Source organism: Oreochromis aureus, linkage group 7 (genome assembly GCF_013358895.1).
Source record: "Oreochromis aureus strain Israel breed Guangdong linkage group 7, ZZ_aureus, whole genome shotgun sequence".
NCBI lineage: Eukaryota > Metazoa > Chordata > Actinopteri > Cichliformes > Cichlidae > Oreochromis > Oreochromis aureus.
In genome coordinates, this window is record NC_052948.1 from 64877469 (window position 1) to 64895205 (window position 17737).

Below are 17737 nucleotides of genomic sequence, written 5' to 3' on the forward strand. Positions count from 1 at the left end.
CTCTGGCTGCTCAGAAAGAACAAACAATCACACTGAGTCATTTTCTGAGGCACACGTTCACACTCAGGTACGCTTCCGTTTGTCTCAACATCTCGCTCGCTGTCTGCGGCGTCCTCGCTGTGGAGATGCTTGTTATTAGCCGAACAGAGTGATTATCACAGGAGCAGCTGTCACTGAGGAAGTTTGTAGTGGGGTGAAACGGGCTCGAGGAGCGTATGAATCACCGCTGTGAGAAAACAGCTGTAAAACATAAAACATCAACAGAATCATAACTGAAGACACCAATGGAAAGATGGATGACGAGGCACGTCGAACGCTCCAAACATCGCGTGTTGGGTTCTTCTTAACTGCCTTTAACATTAACATAAGGGTCATCCATGACTGACAGTTTATTAGGTACAGCACTGCAGGCCTACTTGTTGTTCCTAGAGTATTTAAAAGTAGAATGGGAGGCAGAGCCTTCAGTTTTCAGGCCCCTCTTCTGTGGAACCAGCTTCCAGTTTGGATTCGGGAGACAGACACTATCTCTACTTTCAAGATTAGGCTTCAAACTTTCCTTTTTGCTAAAGCATATAGTTAGGGCTGGACCAGGTGACCCTGAATCCTCCCTTAGTTATGCTGCAATAGACGTAGGCTGCCGGGGATTCCCATGATGCATTGAGTTTTTCTTGTTCACTCACTATGTGTTAATAGACCTCTCTGCATCGAATCATATCTGTTATTAATCTCTGTCTCTCTTCCACAGCATGTCTTTCATCCTGTTTTCCTTCTTCACCCCAACCGGTCGCAGCAGATGGCCCCGCCTCCCTGAGCCTGGTTCTGCCGGAGGTTTCTTCCTGTTAAAGGGAGTTTTCCTTCCCACTGTCGCCAAAGTGCTTGCTCATAGGGGGTCATATGATTGTTGGGTTTTTCTCTGTATTTATTATTGTGCGATCTACTGTACAATATAAAGCGCCTGGAGGTGACTGTTGTTGTGATTTGGCGCTGTGTAAATAAACTGAATTACAGCGCTGTGAAAAAGGATCTGCCTCTTTCTTGATTTCTTATTTTTTTGCATATTTGTCTCATTTGCCTGTTTTGAGATCATCTAACAAATTCCGATTTAGACGACAATAACCAGACAAAATACCAAATACAAGTTGTGATGGAAATTTCTTTCACCTTAGTGTAACAATGGTATACATACAGTTAGAGAGATAGAAAGGATTCCCTCCACACACAGCTGAGTATTGTAAGTTAGATGTAGACTGGCACATCCAGGCACTTCAAACACACTGGAGAAGAAGAGACCGCTCTCTGACCCTTGAAGTAGGTGAGCCTGACTCTGTTAAGAGGAAAACAAAAAGCACCGCGCCCATGGTTGCAGACAACGGCTCAGGGCGTCTGACCAGACTGTTCTTTCTCTGCTGCAGTGTAATATTAAATTCAATCAAAAACTGCTCATCAGGTGTTTGAAGTCTATGCAAAAAACTTCCACGACATGATGAGTGGATCAAAGTTCCTCCACAGTGATGTGAAAGACTCACTGGAGGTATTACAAACACAGCAAGAAGGTCCTGAGTTCGACTCCACCAGCTGGCTGGCCGTTCTGTTTGCATGTTCTCTCCGTGTCTGTGTGGGTTCTCTCTGATAGACCGGCTTCATCCCACAGTCCAAAGACGTGGGGTTAGTAGGGTTACATCAACAGGTGATTCTGAGATGCCCGTAGGCGTGAGGGCGAATGGTTGTGTCTCTCTGTATTAGCCCTGAGTCAAACTGGTGACCAGTTCAGGGTGCACCTCGCCTCGCTGTGGTAGCTGGGACAGGCTCCGCCCCGCTGTGACCCTGATAAGGTTAAGTGGAAAATGATGGATGGATAAAACACTCATTAGTGATTGTTTCTTAGCACACGTGTGTGTCAGATGCCATGCAGCGCCTCTGTGACCACGGGTGCAAATCTGAATCTGAACAGGTGAAACACAAAGCCTCACCTGCAGGGTGGTACTTCAGACTTTCCTATTGGAAGTAAATGGCCTGTATTTGTATAGGGCCTCACTTAGTCTGCATGGACCCCAAAGCAATTTACACTACATTCAGTCATTCACCCATGCACACACACATTCACACACTCAAATGTGAAGTGGCTAAAAACTCAACCAAACAGCCACAAATTGTGTATTGAAGTTATCAAGAATAGCTGCTGCAGACAGCTTTTTAAACCACACTGGTGATTTGTGCTGTAGTGGTTCTCAGATGTGCTTTCTAGTTTATGAGAGATTTTCTCTGGCTGCTGAAATTCATACAAAAAGTGTTTTCTGACTAAAATGATCAACCAAAGCTGAAAAACATGTCAATTTGGTAAATACTGCCTATAAGAGGAAAATAATTCTCACAGAAGAGTTAAACTGGCTGATGAGAGTAAAAAGGGTCAAACGTCTTAGAAACGATTCAGTGTAAGATGCAAACAGGATGCAGAAAAGCAGAAAGGCTGAGCTTCAGTTCACAGGAACATTTAAGATATACGAACTTCTTTTCTGCCTCGATCAGAATGATGGATGGACGAGAGTGTGCAGGGAAAGAACACAATTCATGATCCCAAAGCAGCAGCTCATCTATCAGATAAGGCGGTGCATCTGCTGAGGCGTGGGCATGTATGCCTGCCAGAAGCTGGCATTTATTAATGATTACAGGACTGAAAGTCCAGGACATGCAGAGGCTTTAGCTGTGCTCACATTCAGCTAAATCCACTGAAGCTCCACTTTAGCCATTTGTTTCTGCTCATCGTTTGTCTCAAGGTGCTTTATATTGTAAGGTAAAGATCGTAGAAAGATGGGGAGGCGAGACCTCCAGCTGAACCAGGGTGAGGGTGGGGACGGTCTGCCTCACCTGGTTGGTTGGTGAACCAGGTGAGGCAACCAGGTGATGCTTGGGCATCAAGCCTGAACTCCTCCATGGGGACTGGGTCAGAGCAGCATCTGATGAATGTTAATGTAAAACTAGAAATCACAACTCTGATTATTCATCCATCGTATACTTATTAGCTTTCCCCCCAGCCTTACCTGTGCACTTGTACCTGTGGCAATGCCAATCAATGAAAATGAGGGTTTGCTAAATGCTAACAAACTGTTGTTTCTGTAGCTCTTCCCCTCCTGCATCACCTCAGTCACTTTGTTCTTTTATACAGACGATACCGAGCACATAAATAAAGACATAAAGCACAGAGGAGCTCCTCCAGTGTTGTGCTGATAAACTTGACTGTCAGAGGATCACAGAGCTGACGGGTATCAAACTGTGCAGCTGCCGCTGCGATCAAACGTGTATCGCTCCAGGAGGGCCAGACCTCTCCCGACTTCATCCTCCTCATAAATCCTTCTTTCAAGAAGTCCAGCGTATTGTGTGTGCTGTGAATATTTCAGTGCAGCTTTTGAAGATGTGGAGTTATTTTTTGATATGAACCACAGCAGAGCTTTAATCCCCACGTCCATGTGCTCAAACCTCTCTTCACTTAGTCTGGAGAGCGCACAAAAGTTTGGAAGTTTGTTGTTGATGTGTCCTTCTGATCGCGTTAAAGGAGAACAAACAAAGCCTCAAACCGGCTCCCGTCCAGAAGCGCCTGATTTATCGTCGTAATTTACTTTCCTGATGAAGCCATTCATCCTCGGGCTTTTCGGCCACATCTTCCCTTAATTGCATCCGTGTTTCCCTGTTTGGTCACACCCGGCTGTGTAGGAGCTGAAGGTTCAAATGAAAAAAATCACAAAGGGAAAAAAAGTTCTTACAGTTGTTTCAAACTGATTATGATAAGAAACAGGCGTGCACACTCGGGCGACGCACAGCAGCACGTCCAAGTCTGAACGACTCACAAACACAAAACGTGTCCGAGTCAAAGTCTGGACTTTAATCAGAGGGAGGTGATTCAAATAGACGTTCACGCTGGAATTATGTGTGAATTATTATGCTGCCAAATGGCAAATAGAGAAGTCTTTTCTCCAAATATTCTTCTGGACACTCGATTCCTCTTTGTCCACAAACAGCAGACTGCTGCTGTCCTCTGCTCTGTTTCATCATCAAGCTCACTGAAACTCACAAACACAACCTGTTTGTGTGCAACTGGATTTAAATCAGAATCCCACCGCTGTGTGTGCCACAGCCAAAATCTGATTTGCTGTTAGAAAAACATCAAAACATGCAAAAAAAAAGCAACCTAAAACCCCGACACACCAAAAACTCCAAAAACCATCGTAAAATGCAGCGTGACAGCGACGTCTGTCCGGTCAGCTTACAGAGCAACACAGTAATGATGCGTTCAAAGGTCGAGCACATGTCAAGATGAATACCACAAATCTTTTATTTCTGAGATTTAAAGAGGAATATTTTGTTTATATGTTTTCTTTAAATAAGAAAATCTTAAGAAAACAAACAAAAAACAAACAGGCTGATAAAGTTTCTGTCTGAAGCTTTAAGTTTCTGCTTTGGCAAAATCAGAACCTGAACCTGAAAATAAATAAACAGCAGAAGTGTGAAATGAATGTGGAAATGCGGCGACCTTTGCCCCCAAACTGAGCTGAAATATTTGAAAGCAGATTTTTTCTTTCAAGCTGAGGACTTCCTCGAGCTGTTCTCCATCATGAAGCTGTGGGACGCAGAGGTGAAGGCGAGCGCAGCACGCACACACACACACACACACACACACACACACACACACACACACACACACACACACACACACACACAGAGGAAGCTCCCTGCTGACCTTCTGCTTCTGAGAAAAGTCAAAATAACTTTATTCATATTGAAGATTACATCAAACAGACGTCACATTGAAAAGTGATGAACAGCAGCTCTGTCATGTAGTTAGTGAGTCTACAGGTCCACAGGAGCAGAAGAAAGGACGCTTTAAATGAGTATAAATGAACAAAAATATATGAATAAACACAAAACAAGACATGGGAAACACTGGGGAGCCACCTTCAAGTGAAAGAGTCAGAAACAGAACCAAAAGTCCAAAAACCAGGCACCAAAGCAGCTCTGGGGATTGGCCGGCCTGGTAGCAGTGGTGGAGACCCTCAGGGAGCACACCGGGCCACAGGCCGAGGACCGAACACCCTTCAGTGGCTCACGTGGAGGCTGAAACCAGTGGTGACAGAGGCGGGCTGTGGTGGCAGCGATGGGACACCTCTGGCTGTTTCACTGGGGGTCGACGACAGCCCTGTGATGGCTCAGCTGACTGAGGGGGCTGGGACTGCGCCGGCTCGCTGACAAATGCTTTCTCACACAGTGCAGGAAGGTTTGATTTCTTCCCTCAACCAATGAAATCATCATTTAGAAACTGCCTCTCATATTTACATGTGACAAACATGCAAAACAATTAGAAATGAGAAAGAGGGCAAAGACTTCCTCGCAGCACGGTGACAGAGATGTACTGTTCAGACAGCTGACCTCAGCGGTACGGCACGCCGCCGTGATGCCGGCGTACAGTAATCTGTTTGACAGAAATGCGTTCACCGTTAGTCTCCGCGCTCCGGTTGAGAGACTCTTTGCTGTTGGTGCAGCAGGACATTTTCTTCCCATCGCTGTGCTCATTTCCTTAATTGATGAGGTCTCATTATCGTTTGTCTGACCGAGGTCGTGTCCTCCTCAGATGTTTGCATCCTTTTATCAGATAATTGGTGTGTTAGGTGTGGGTCACTGCTCTGTTTCTGTGATGACCTGCACAGTTCATTTAAAAAGAAAAGCTAGGAGCAGAAATATCGATGGGGGTGGACGGCTGTGACACTTCAGCCCAGTCAGCCTCTCGTGTCCTGGTTTCTACGTCTGGTCAAGTTTAGAAGAAAGAAAACTGCTAAAGTGGAAATCTTTGATATTTTGTTGGCCCGCATCATCAGCTTGCGAGCACAGACGAGTCGGGGTCGCCGAGTTTTTCCCGGGCTGAACTCGAGGCCATGTTTGCCGCTGTCACAGCTGAGGCTACGGCTGACAGTGACAAATGTGGGCCGACTGAGCCTCGGGAGCCAAAGCGCGAAGGGAGCGAGAAGATTAGTGGTGTCATTTAAATTTCATGTGTGGCCTCAAAGTAGGGCACGTCCATCAACTTCAGTGGAGCTGTGGCTGCGGTTAATGACGCGCTTTAACACCGAAGGCTTCACTTCCACTGGTGAAAAGATTAAATGTGTCTCAGAAACATCACTCTACGTCTAACTATTGTTCACTGATATTCAAACTAATGACGTGTCGTTGTTTCACGCTGCCCGTATATTAGAAATTCAAATATATTTGATGTGAGACAGACCAGAGGGACCTCACTGCTTTTGGACACATTCTGATTTTAGGCCTCAGATCAGTTTCACAGGTTTTCAAACTTTAACTTTAACTCCATAAATCTATGGAACGCCAGGACTGCCATAATGAATTACTTAAATACACCATTAAATAATTAATTAAATGTGGCAATAATTAATTAAAATGGGAATTAATTAATTAAATAAATAGTTATGACACATGTAATTAATTAATTATTGACACATTTAATTAATTATTTATGTATTTCATATTTTAATTAATTATTGACACATTTAATTAATTAATTAGTGACACATTTAATTAATTATTTATGTATTTCACATTTTAATTAATTATTGACACATTTAATTAATTATTTCATGATATATTTATTTATTTCATTTTGGCAGTCCTGGCGCCTGGCTCTCATCATGAATTAATTTTATCTGTCAGCCTCCACCGTTAAACTCAGGAGGCGGGGTTAACGCTGATCGACTCAAAACCATTGCTTTGGCCTGGTGGCCATTGTTTTTAGCCCACAACAACCGGCAGAACTGAACTTTGAAAAACCCTGTTTGTGTGTCACCAAATACTGTTTTAATATGTTTTAGCCGAGAATGTAGTGGTTTAATCTTCACATGTGTGATCGGTTTGTCAAGATACAGCCTCTTTGCAAAAGTGCTTCGATGATTTCGGAGATGTCTGCCCAGTCTCACGGCAAAGCGTGGGATAGACCCGCTCGCCTCGCAAGCAATCGAGCTGTTATTACCGCCGACAAAGCGCAGGCCCCGTTACACAGCTGTAATAACCCCCGCTGACACTGACTTCTTTTACTGAGGTTATATTTATCGGGGTGTTATTTCCTGATGTTCTTATGTGTCCTACGTGTTTCAGTCGCCAATTCTGAATTATAACTAACATTAAAAACATGTTTAAGGAGGAGAGAGAGCAAATAAATTCGATTAACAGCTGATCTTTGGGTTTTTGTTCAGTAATCAGCGTGACCTGTGTATAAACGTATAAAAGAGAAAACGTTGGTGTTTCCGTCATGTAGTAACTGCTGGCTTTAACTGTACAAAGGTTGTTCGACACTATGAAACACATACAGACTTCATGATGTTCGGCTAATATTTTTATTGTGAATATTAATCATGAGGGTGACCTGTACACCACGGAGCAAGATCAGCATCTCTCCACGATATCTTCAGATCTCTGAGTTAACACAGAGTTTCCCAGCTGACTATCTAACTGTCATCTACGAATATGTCACGGGTCATATCAATATGATTTTACAGAAAAGCATCCTTAATACTGCCAACTATTCCAGAGACGTGAAAATCTACAGCATAAAGAACACAAAATATAGCAGTCTAACGCAACACTGTAACAGAGATGAACCGTCAGTTTGTCGCAGATCAAAGTGGAATGAAAGTGATTGGTTGAACAGGTGTTCGTGATCTGTGTTATCTGCATTTTCATCAGCGTCAGAGACTCAGCAGCAGATTAGACTAACAGTTATACATTTAATAAATTACCAAATGAATCCACGATCGAACCTGTTCCGACAATTTGAGTTTGTATTCCCTCAGCTGCAGACTCGCTGCTGTTTAAATGTTTGAGAGGAAGATTAGATATAAAGCAAACATCAAACATAGACTCAGTCTGCGGTCACATTTGATATGAGGCCAGCACGGATATTGGCTGTGTCCTGTTTTAAGATCATACATGTAAAATTGTTGTCTGACCTCCGTCGATCCAGCCGCTCAGAGTCCGTGGTTACCATGGTTACTGCATAAGCAGCTATAATGTAAACATTACGCAGCATGGGTGTTTATGTTTTCATTGCAAAAGAACTGTCTGAATGGTTAACTGACGTTAACTTGGATAAATTATAGTTAAGGAGTATCACAGATAACGCCCATGTGAGCTGCTGAAATCAGTAGGCTATTACTGAAATACACGTGCTATATCATAAACTACGATATAAATAGGGAGGTCCTATTAACATGTTTAGTTTTAAAGGACACCTTCCTGCCTTTAGTCTCATTCATGAGCAGTATTAGTTTTCTAACATCTAACAAGTCTGCACGATGTGTTTCATAGTTTGTAACAAACCTTTTACAGTTAAACATAACATGACCGAAAAAAAAAAAAAAAAAAAAAAAAAAAGAGAGAGAGAGAGAGAGAAATCACACAAATTATATGTTAAGCTCATTTATTTTTAGTTAAGTAAACTCTAAAAATTCTAACATAGCTGGTGCTTAGAATACAGTTAAATAACTATTAAAAACAGATGATATAATATTTCTGTCCAGGTTGCAGTCTTCATCTTGAACATGCTGTTGCAAACTCTGCTCCTCTCGGTGGAAATGCGCCTTCTCTTTCCTCTTTGTATAAAAACATTTTAAAAGTCAGTTTAATCTCAAAATTCACTGTTAAATCCGAAACACACCAGATAAAGAAAAGCGAATAGTTCAGTCTAACACATGTGCCAGTGAATCATTAAACGTCTGTAAAACTCTGCAGTTATAACTTTAATTTGAGCCAAACCGATTTGCTCAGTTGTAAATAAAACAGCGAAGTAAACGTGACCCGACAGACAAAACCTGAGTGAATTAAGTCCAGCGTTTAACCACTGAGAGCTAAAACTCAGGTGAGGTTTCAAAGCTGTGTGCAGGTGATTGGACATCAGCTGCCGATAAAGTGGCTTCGCCTATAAAGTGCTCTGTAAGGAAACAAGCTCCAGCAGCTCTGCGCTCGGGAAAAATACTATATTTACTTATGTTGTGCAGAAAAATGCGCTGACATTGCGTTATATCAGCACCGGCTGCCCAGTTAAACTGTGACTATCACCAGGTAACGTGGGCGTGTTTCTTGAATTAGCAGCAGGTGTTAAACAGCTGACAGGTGAGGAGGACGCATGCAGGTAAACTGAGGGCCTGCTGAGCTGATCGCTGGTGTCCTGAGAAACATGTCAGCTCGTTCTTTATGTTACAGAAGCACAGAGACACAAGACCAGGCGGAAAGAGACGATCGTTCGGTGAAAATGCGAATCTGCGAATGCAACATGTGGAACACGGAGAGTGGAATATGTAAACAAACCGGTTGACGTAACCCCCTCGGTGCACTCTGCATGCTGACTGTTAGCAGAGCTACTGAAATCTCTGAAAACATCTGGGCACTTTTGCAAACATGTTCTATGTTGACAACCTGACCAGACATGTGAAGATTACAGCGCGACATTCGCAGCTAAAACACTGTTAAAAGTGTAGCTGGTGACAGAAAAACGGGGTATTTTAAAACTACACCACCACCATTGCTGCCTGTGATTTGAAACGCATTCTGGGACACCTGGCTGCCTCAAGTCTACAGAAGCAATCGATTATCTAGGATCGACCTGTTTTGACTTACATTGCACGGCAACCAATCAAATGTTAGAGAAGCTGCATGGGCAGCGTTAACCCCGCCCCGTGAGTTTGATGGGTGAGGCTGACAGATAAAATTAATTCATGATGAGAGCCAGGCGCCAGGACTGCCAAAATGAAATAAATAAATATATCATGAAATAATTAATTAAATGTGTCAATAATTAATTAAAATGTGAAATACATAAATAATTAATTAAATGTGTCAATAATTAATTAATTAAATGTGTCAATAATTAATTAAAATATGAAATACATAATTAATTAATTACATGTGTCATAACTATTTATTTAATTAATTAATTCCCATTTTAATTAATTATTGCCACATTTAATTAATTATTTAATGGTGTATTTAAGTAATTCATTATGGCAGTCCTGGCGTTCCATATAAATCTCCCTTTTTATTAATTAATTTAAAAAACAAAAACGCCCGAGTGATGTGACCACGTCCATCTTCTTATGACTAACGCTCCGTGCCACAAATCAGCCCAGGCTGGTATCCTGGGGCCTGTTCTTCGTACCTCGCTTACTACATCCAAGATCAAATGACACATCCAAGATCAAATCATCGCGCTAACTTTGAGCTCGCTAATCCGGTTCTCCGAACACACCTGTTGTTGACGATTAGTATAGCTGGATGAAGTAATCTGAGATCACTGGGTGGCTTAAAGGGGCTACGATCGATAGTAGAAACATTGATCGGCAACCCTGTGATTGGTCGGCGAAGATGTCGAAGGAGTGCGCACAGTATTTCACGGCAGCAGACCAAGAACTCTTGATTGAGGGATATCAGGAGTTTCAGAGTTTAATTAAAACGCAGGGGAACACTGCAAAGGCTGCAAAAGCAAGGAGAGAGGGCTGGCAGAAAGTTGCTGACAAATTAAACTCGTAAGTGATCCATGATATTACATTATATCATGTGATATTATTTTATTCCACATTATATTATATTACATCATATCCTCTTTCACATTAGAGCCACAACAGGACCCACTAGAACATGGGAAAAAGTAAAGTGAAATATAAAAATATTCCACAGAATGGTAATATTTATCACTTATATTGCTTTTAGTCTATGACAAGAGACCCTGAAATAATCTGTTTGTTTGTTTATAACAGCAACCAAGAAAAGGGCAGAGCAAATAAAGACAGGTGGTGGTCCTGCACCCCTCGTCACACCCTTTTTGTACTGTGACATTTATTGACATTGTGGGTTTTTTTTGTGTGTAGTTTGACATAACACTCCATCACTTTTACCTGTTCCCATGCAAGGGGTGACTGAAGCATGCACAGTAAGTCGGGAGTAAGTATATACAGTACAGTAAGTATATATATATATATATAGAGAGAGAGAGAGAGAGAGAGAGAGAGAGTAAATAATACCCTCACGGAGAATCGATATCTCTCTATGAGCACACCGTCGCGCCGAGCTAAAGGATCCCGTCTATCCCGCAATCTACGCTAAATTCTGTAAACTCTCCTTATCAATCTTGCACCTTCCTTGCTCGTACAAACGGACAGGACATGGCTGCGACAGACTTCCCAAATCCACCTTCGCTTTTTAGCCGTGGTCTGTCATCTTGATTGCACGTAGTAATTTACTATTACTACTCTAAAATATGAATTACATCTGACATGATCTACTACATGTAATAGAATGATTAATAGTACATTTCCTTTTTTCGGAAATGACCTGTATGTATCTGTATGAAATCAATAAAAGAATCAAATACATTATCTTTAGTTACATTGATAATATTTATTTATGGTAAAACAGTGGCGAAATATCGCTCTTGCTTTCATATAACTGCAGCGGACATACCTGAGAGGCGCGATCTAATCCTGTTTACATAAAGTAAACCTGCTCCCCGAGCAGGTTTACGCACGGATCTGTTGCTATGACAGCAAGTCCCAGATGAGCTTCGGAGAACCGAACGATCCAAGATCACGCGAAATCGTCAACATTCAAATCCGGCTAACTTACTTAGCGAGGTACGAAGAACAGGCCCCTGGTCTGGATGATGAATTCACTCCACAATGTGTGTGTGTGTGTGTGTGTGTGCTTCTCAAACTTTTCCTACACTGAGAATTCCCATCAGAAACAGCCAGAAACCAGAGGTTTCTGGCTGTTTCTGACTTTGGATTGGTCCACGGTGTACGACCCTGAGGTGTTACTGTGGCTCCTTTTCTCACTGATGTTTTTATTATGGTAAATGGTTCTTATGTTCTTATTAGCACATTTTTACTCAAAGCGTTTTATATAACTTGTTCAATCACCCATTCACACAAGCACTTTTCTAGGTTTTCAGAGTGTAACTAGATTTCACACACACATTCACACTCCGAATGACGCAGGAGAGCAAACTGGGGAAGTGGAGCAGACTGGGATCAAGCCAACAACCTTCTGGTTAGTAGGTGACCCGCTCTACAGTAGGTGACCTGAGCTACAGCTACCCAGAGGAGTCGCCCCCTGCTGGGCAGTAAGAGGACTGCAGGTTTAGGGCACTTCAGCACACTATTCCAAATGATCTGAAATCCAACAACTAACCAAACGAAGCTCTCAGTAATCTGGTGTTGTGTGTTTTCAAACTTCGTTTCCCAAACTGGTCCCAGCAGCTCCTCGTCCATCACGGTGCGGTCGTTCTAAACTCGGGTTCACTGAGAACATTGTTTTAATCTCCGTCACCAACAAGCTCAGAACAGGTGACGCAGAGGAGTCCACACAAGAGGTTTACTTTAATAAAAGAGCTTTTAACCAAGACACAAGAAAAGAACGAGGTGGTTTGGAGAGAATGAAAAACAGACACTGAGCAGCTCACCTGGGCCAGTCCTCCCTGTCACCATTACCCTCCTTTACCACTGAAAGCCAGCTCACTCCAGCTCAGCTGTGCACTTGACAAATAGAAAAACGGCACTTATACCTGAAATTAAGGTCACTTATACACAGCACAGCCTGAAAGTACTATATGGGCTGATCACTCACAGAAGGTTCCCCAGCGCTTCAGTGATGAACCTGACAGCTTCATCGTGGGGGAGGAGCCTGAGCTAATATAGTCAGGCTCAGCCGAATGCTTCTCCTGGACTTCTACTGATGAGATCAAGTCTGTACCACTCTGGTGTATCACTACGAACAGCAACTTTAACACCTGCAGATATTTATCTAGACTCTCTCTCTCTGTTCGAGCTTTTCTGAGTTAACGTCACTAATCACGTCCTCAAACTGTCAACATGTCTTTTAGACCTCGTTCCTAAAAGTCTACTCAAAGAAATCTGACCATTAGTTACTGTGTACATTTTAAAACATGATCAATTTATTGTTATTAGCATGCTAAGCCCACCGCAGGCTTTTAAGGTTTGGGTAATTTTACATTGTAGGGTCTTGAAACACTTTGGGGTGGCTGTTGTGAATTGTAACCATATAAATAAATGAAGTTTATTGACTTGAATGTTTTGATTGTTGACATTAGGTCTCAAAAAGCTGCAGATGCACCGTCACAGACTCTGATTTCTTCAATTTTCTATTGAACTCTTACTGATGAACCTGCAGTCTTCTGCAGTTGCATGTGAAGAAAATCCATTTTAATAACTCTCAGAAGCGTATTGATGGAGACTCAGTGAAGTGAAATCAGTTATAGAGAACATCTGCACGTCATAATCAGCCACTTCAGCACCTGCCAGGGTTTAAAGTTTGACTTTCTGGCTTCACCTTCTCTGCTGACACTTTAAATCGCTGATGTTCTCTTCCGAAGAAAAATCCGCCTCGCAGCTTCTTCCAGGCAAATTTGAAGGGACAGTCAGAGAGACCTTTCACTTTTCCTCTTAGAGCGCTACGAGGAGAACTGACAGGTAAAACTGGAGGTTTTAAGCCTAATTATATTAGTTACATGCTCTGGTCTTTGTCTCCTGAGAGAGCTCATCGGTGGTGAAGTAGAAGTCGAGCGGCCTGGCTCAGATCCTCTCCCTCACATATTCTCACTTTTCACTTCCTTTAGCAGCTACTTTTAATACGGAGAAGAGCAAACCCTCCAAAAGTCCACATCAGAAGGTAGACAGCAGACGGCATAACCTCTAACGAGAAGAGTTTGCAGATGAATTTGATATAATGTCCACAACACCCAAGATCAGCAGCTGGCTAAAGTTTCCGCGAGGCATTTAAAATGTGTTTGCTAATGAGAGATTCACTGACAGCACTCCCAAATTTATACTAAAGTGAGCAAGTTCTGGATTTCCAGGTGTGCTTCCAGCACACTGCACAATCAGCTGAGGATAAAGTTTTGCTGTCATGCGCTGCCCAAAACTTTATGTCTCAGGACGCTACACAGCGCCGTATATTATACTGCTGTCACTGGAGGACTGACCCAGAACAATCATAGCCAGACAGAACCCCGTCCGCTGTGCTTAAGAAGCATCTGTCTTCCAAATCCAAGAACAAAGTTGTTAGAAGTGAGATGATGTGGAAGCATACCAACCTCCTGGGCACGGTTCCTTCTCTGCTTTATCCTGTCTCCATTTTTGCCCTTGTTTACAGAAGTGCTTCTCTGAGCAGTGTTTTTCCTGCGATGCAGCACTGCTAAACAAAGCTTCAATTAAAGAAACTGATGTCTGCCTTCTCTTGAATATAATAAAGATATAATGTTATATAAAGCTATAATGTTCATTTTCATACAGGAACTATTTCCTTTCTACTGCTTACATCCACCAACCAAAACAATCATGCACCTGTTTAAACCCTCAGTCTGTCAGACTACACCTGCCAAAAACCTACACCTGTCCCATTGAATACAGACTGAGGACCCTAAATGCAGATTATAGGCAGATATCAATGTCGCGATATTCTATTAAGAGGACAAACAAAAACCATACAACAAAGGAGGCATAATAAACAGGTAGGGGAAACAATCTACAGGAAACAGGAAGTTGGATGATGCAACAAAGGGAAAAGGAGACAGGGGAATCATTTCTGATAGGTAATTAGGAGAGGGGCTAACAGCTGGGAGCCACAGCAGAATGGGAAAATAAGAACCTATGACAACCTGGAAGCTGGGTGTGGTTTAACTATGATCCTGGAAGTCAGTCAGTCCGGGTTAGTCGGCTGCTCTCCACGCAGCACATCAAACTCCCGCGCTTCCTTTGAGGTTTAATTGGTTAATTGGAACAAGGTCAAGTTCTGAAACCATCTCGTCTCGCTTGTTGAACATCGGTTTGAAGCTGGCAGCCGCTTGCTTGACCCATGATCCGGTAATAAAGACACTGGAAGGTTACCTAGGTAACCAGAGCCTGGAAAGTCCACAAGTGCTTTGAATGTGGATGCAGCCTTGGGAAACAAAAGAAGCTCTTTCACCCTCCATCAGCACAAAGAGCAGGAAAACTTCAGCGAGTTCCACATGACGCCGGGAAAAACTGTAAAAGGAAAATGGAGCAGCACTTTCAGACTCTGCGAGCAGGCTCTCACAGTGCCTTCGTTACAGTTTTTTCTGATTGCTTAAGCACATTTTTTGTAACTATTGGCTATTTTTGCAAAACTCTACACACAAATAAGAAAACCTGTCACCCAATTATCAAAACATTGTAGTTCTCTTGCAAAAGCGAACACAGCTAGATTAACTCTTCACACCTTCGTAAAAATGGTGTTTTCGTATCAAACAGTACACACACATCTAAGCACACAATGCGCCAACTGCACACTGATGGTATGAATACAAAACACATCTGGCTTTTGCTTTCTCTGTGTACAGATGTCAGTTTGAGGTCACACTTTTGTCATAGTGTCATGTAAACATACAAGGATCCAAACTTCAAGTATTGGTGTTTATTCACACTCATCAAACCCAAGACAAAGTCAGAACACAAAATAGGAATTCCACAAAAAAGAAAAAAAAGACAATCAGCCTACATCATGTCGTCTTTCTGGGTCCGCCACAAAATTTCGCCCACATCGCATGCGATATCCTCCAGTCCAAGGCGCCGGGAAATATCTCCTTGAATGCCGTATCCAGGCCTGACATGATGCCTGGTCAGTATCTCCACATGCCTCCTCCATTGCCTGTAAAAGGGCTACCTGTTGATGAGGATGACGGTCGTACACTTTCCAGCGCCAGGCAGAGAAGAACTCCTCGATGGGATTTAAGAATGGAGAGTATGGAGGGAGGTTGAGTGCCATGAAGGATGGGTGGTCTGTAAACCAGTTGCGGACCAAAGCAGCCCTATGGAAACTGACATTGTCCCATATGATGACATATCGGGTCTGCTCTGGTCTCTGAACAGTGAGCATGTCATATATGTGTGCAGTGTTCTATGGGCGATGGTTGCATGATGGTGAACAACACCATTTTGGCTTATAGCTGCACACATGGTTATGTTACCACCACGTTGTCCTGGGACATTGATGATGGCACGGTGTCCAATAATGTTCCTGCCACGTCTCCTGGTTTTACTGAGGTTAAAACCGGCCTCATCCACAAAAAGTAGCTCATGTCCCATTGCATCTGCTTCTAGTTCCATCACTCTCTGGACAAGACAAAACAAATGCAACACATCAGGCCCATGCACAGCACTACAGTATGCACTTCCACATTCAGAACCAATGACACTAGCTTACCTGCACATAGTCATATCGCAGTTGCTTTACACGTTCTGTGTTTCTCTCGAAAGGAACTCTGTAAATTTGCTTCATTCTTGTTCTGTGGGCGCAAGTACACGACTTAGTGCAGAAATGCTTGCACTGTGTATATTTTGAAAGATGGTGTCATTATCAATTATGCGCTGCTGTATTTCGCGCAGTCTTATTGCATTATTGGCAATCACCATGTTCACTATATGGGTCTCTTGCTCTGCAGTGAACATTCTGCCTCTGCCCCCAACATCTGGACGTCTAGCAATTCTGTAAAGTAACAATTTCAGTATTTTTGCATGTATGGTACTGTTGTGTTTCTCATTAGAGTATGGCAGTGCTACAAAGTACTTACCGATTCTCATTTCGAAATGTCCTAATGATGCCTGCCACAGTGTAGCGGCTCAGTTTAGGCTGAACCCGTTGGCCAGCTTCCCTCAGGGTCATCCCATGGTTGATGACATGGTCCACTATTGTAGCTCTGATGTCATCAGTTATTCTGTTCCTTACTCTTCTTACCCTTCCTCTTTCCCCTCCTCGTCCTCTTCTTGCTCCTCCACGTCCTCTTCCTCCAACTTCTTCACCTCCACGTCCTCTCCCTCGGCCTCCTCTGATTCTCACTCTTCTCACTCTTGCTGCTCCTTCCATTGTACTCCACATAGACAGCTTCCCTGTGGCCTGTTTATAGTGCTTAGGCTGATTGCAAAGTGGACTAATTATCTAAAACAGTTTTCACATGTGACAGTGTGGCAGACAGTTGGCAAAATAGTGTTAATGATAGCCATACATGTGTATAATTTTGCTAGGAGTGTGTTGGAAATTTGGTAATTGAGTGTAAGCAGTGAGTTGTGTTTGAAGTTCTGCAAAAAGAGTGTTGTGCAGTGAATTGTGCCTACAGTTTTGCAAAGTGTGTGTTACAAAATGGCAAACTGAGTGCAAAGCAGTGTTTGTGCTTTTAGTTTTGCAAACTCAGTGAGTGGTTTTGCTATAAGTATTAATAGTTTTAGAAATTGTGCCATAAGAATCACAGTTAGGGTTTAAGCATTCAGAAAAAACTGTAAGTGTTGCAGATGTTCTTGCACTGCTTTGGTCTATGCACGCTCCAAGTATCAAGAACAGTCACTCACAGATCATTCGTGCGAGCTGCTCTACCTTCTGATTGTTCCTGCAGACAGACTTCTGACATCAAGCTGTGACCAAGTCACAATATCCTCAGTGAGATCCCTGCTGAGCTGTTGTCATGGTCCTCATCGGGTGACCTGCCACGCCTGTGTATTGTTGTTGTTGTTCTCTCCCGGTGCCTCGTTTCCTCTGCTTGTTTGTGTGTATGCGTGTGTATTAGTGACCTGGTTTCCCTGGGATACCAGGTCTGAAGTGTGTTTTCCCACCATGAGGCCAGCCACACCTGAGGGGCAATCACACTCACCTGCTGCTGACCAGC

The 17737-nt window shown here is 42.9% G+C and overlaps 1 long non-coding RNA gene across 1 annotated transcript; it reads right to left on the reverse strand.

The window, feature by feature from the left end:
• Window positions 1-16152: 16152 nt before the first annotated feature.
• LOC120441303 lies at window positions 16153-16800 on the reverse strand. Its single transcript, XR_005613973.1, has 4 exons — window positions 16652-16800; window positions 16491-16566; window positions 16285-16366; window positions 16153-16193 (listed from the first exon to the last, which is right to left on the reverse strand). It is a non-coding gene; the product is annotated as an uncharacterized LOC120441303 (long non-coding RNA).
• Window positions 16801-17737: the final 937 nt, after the last annotated feature.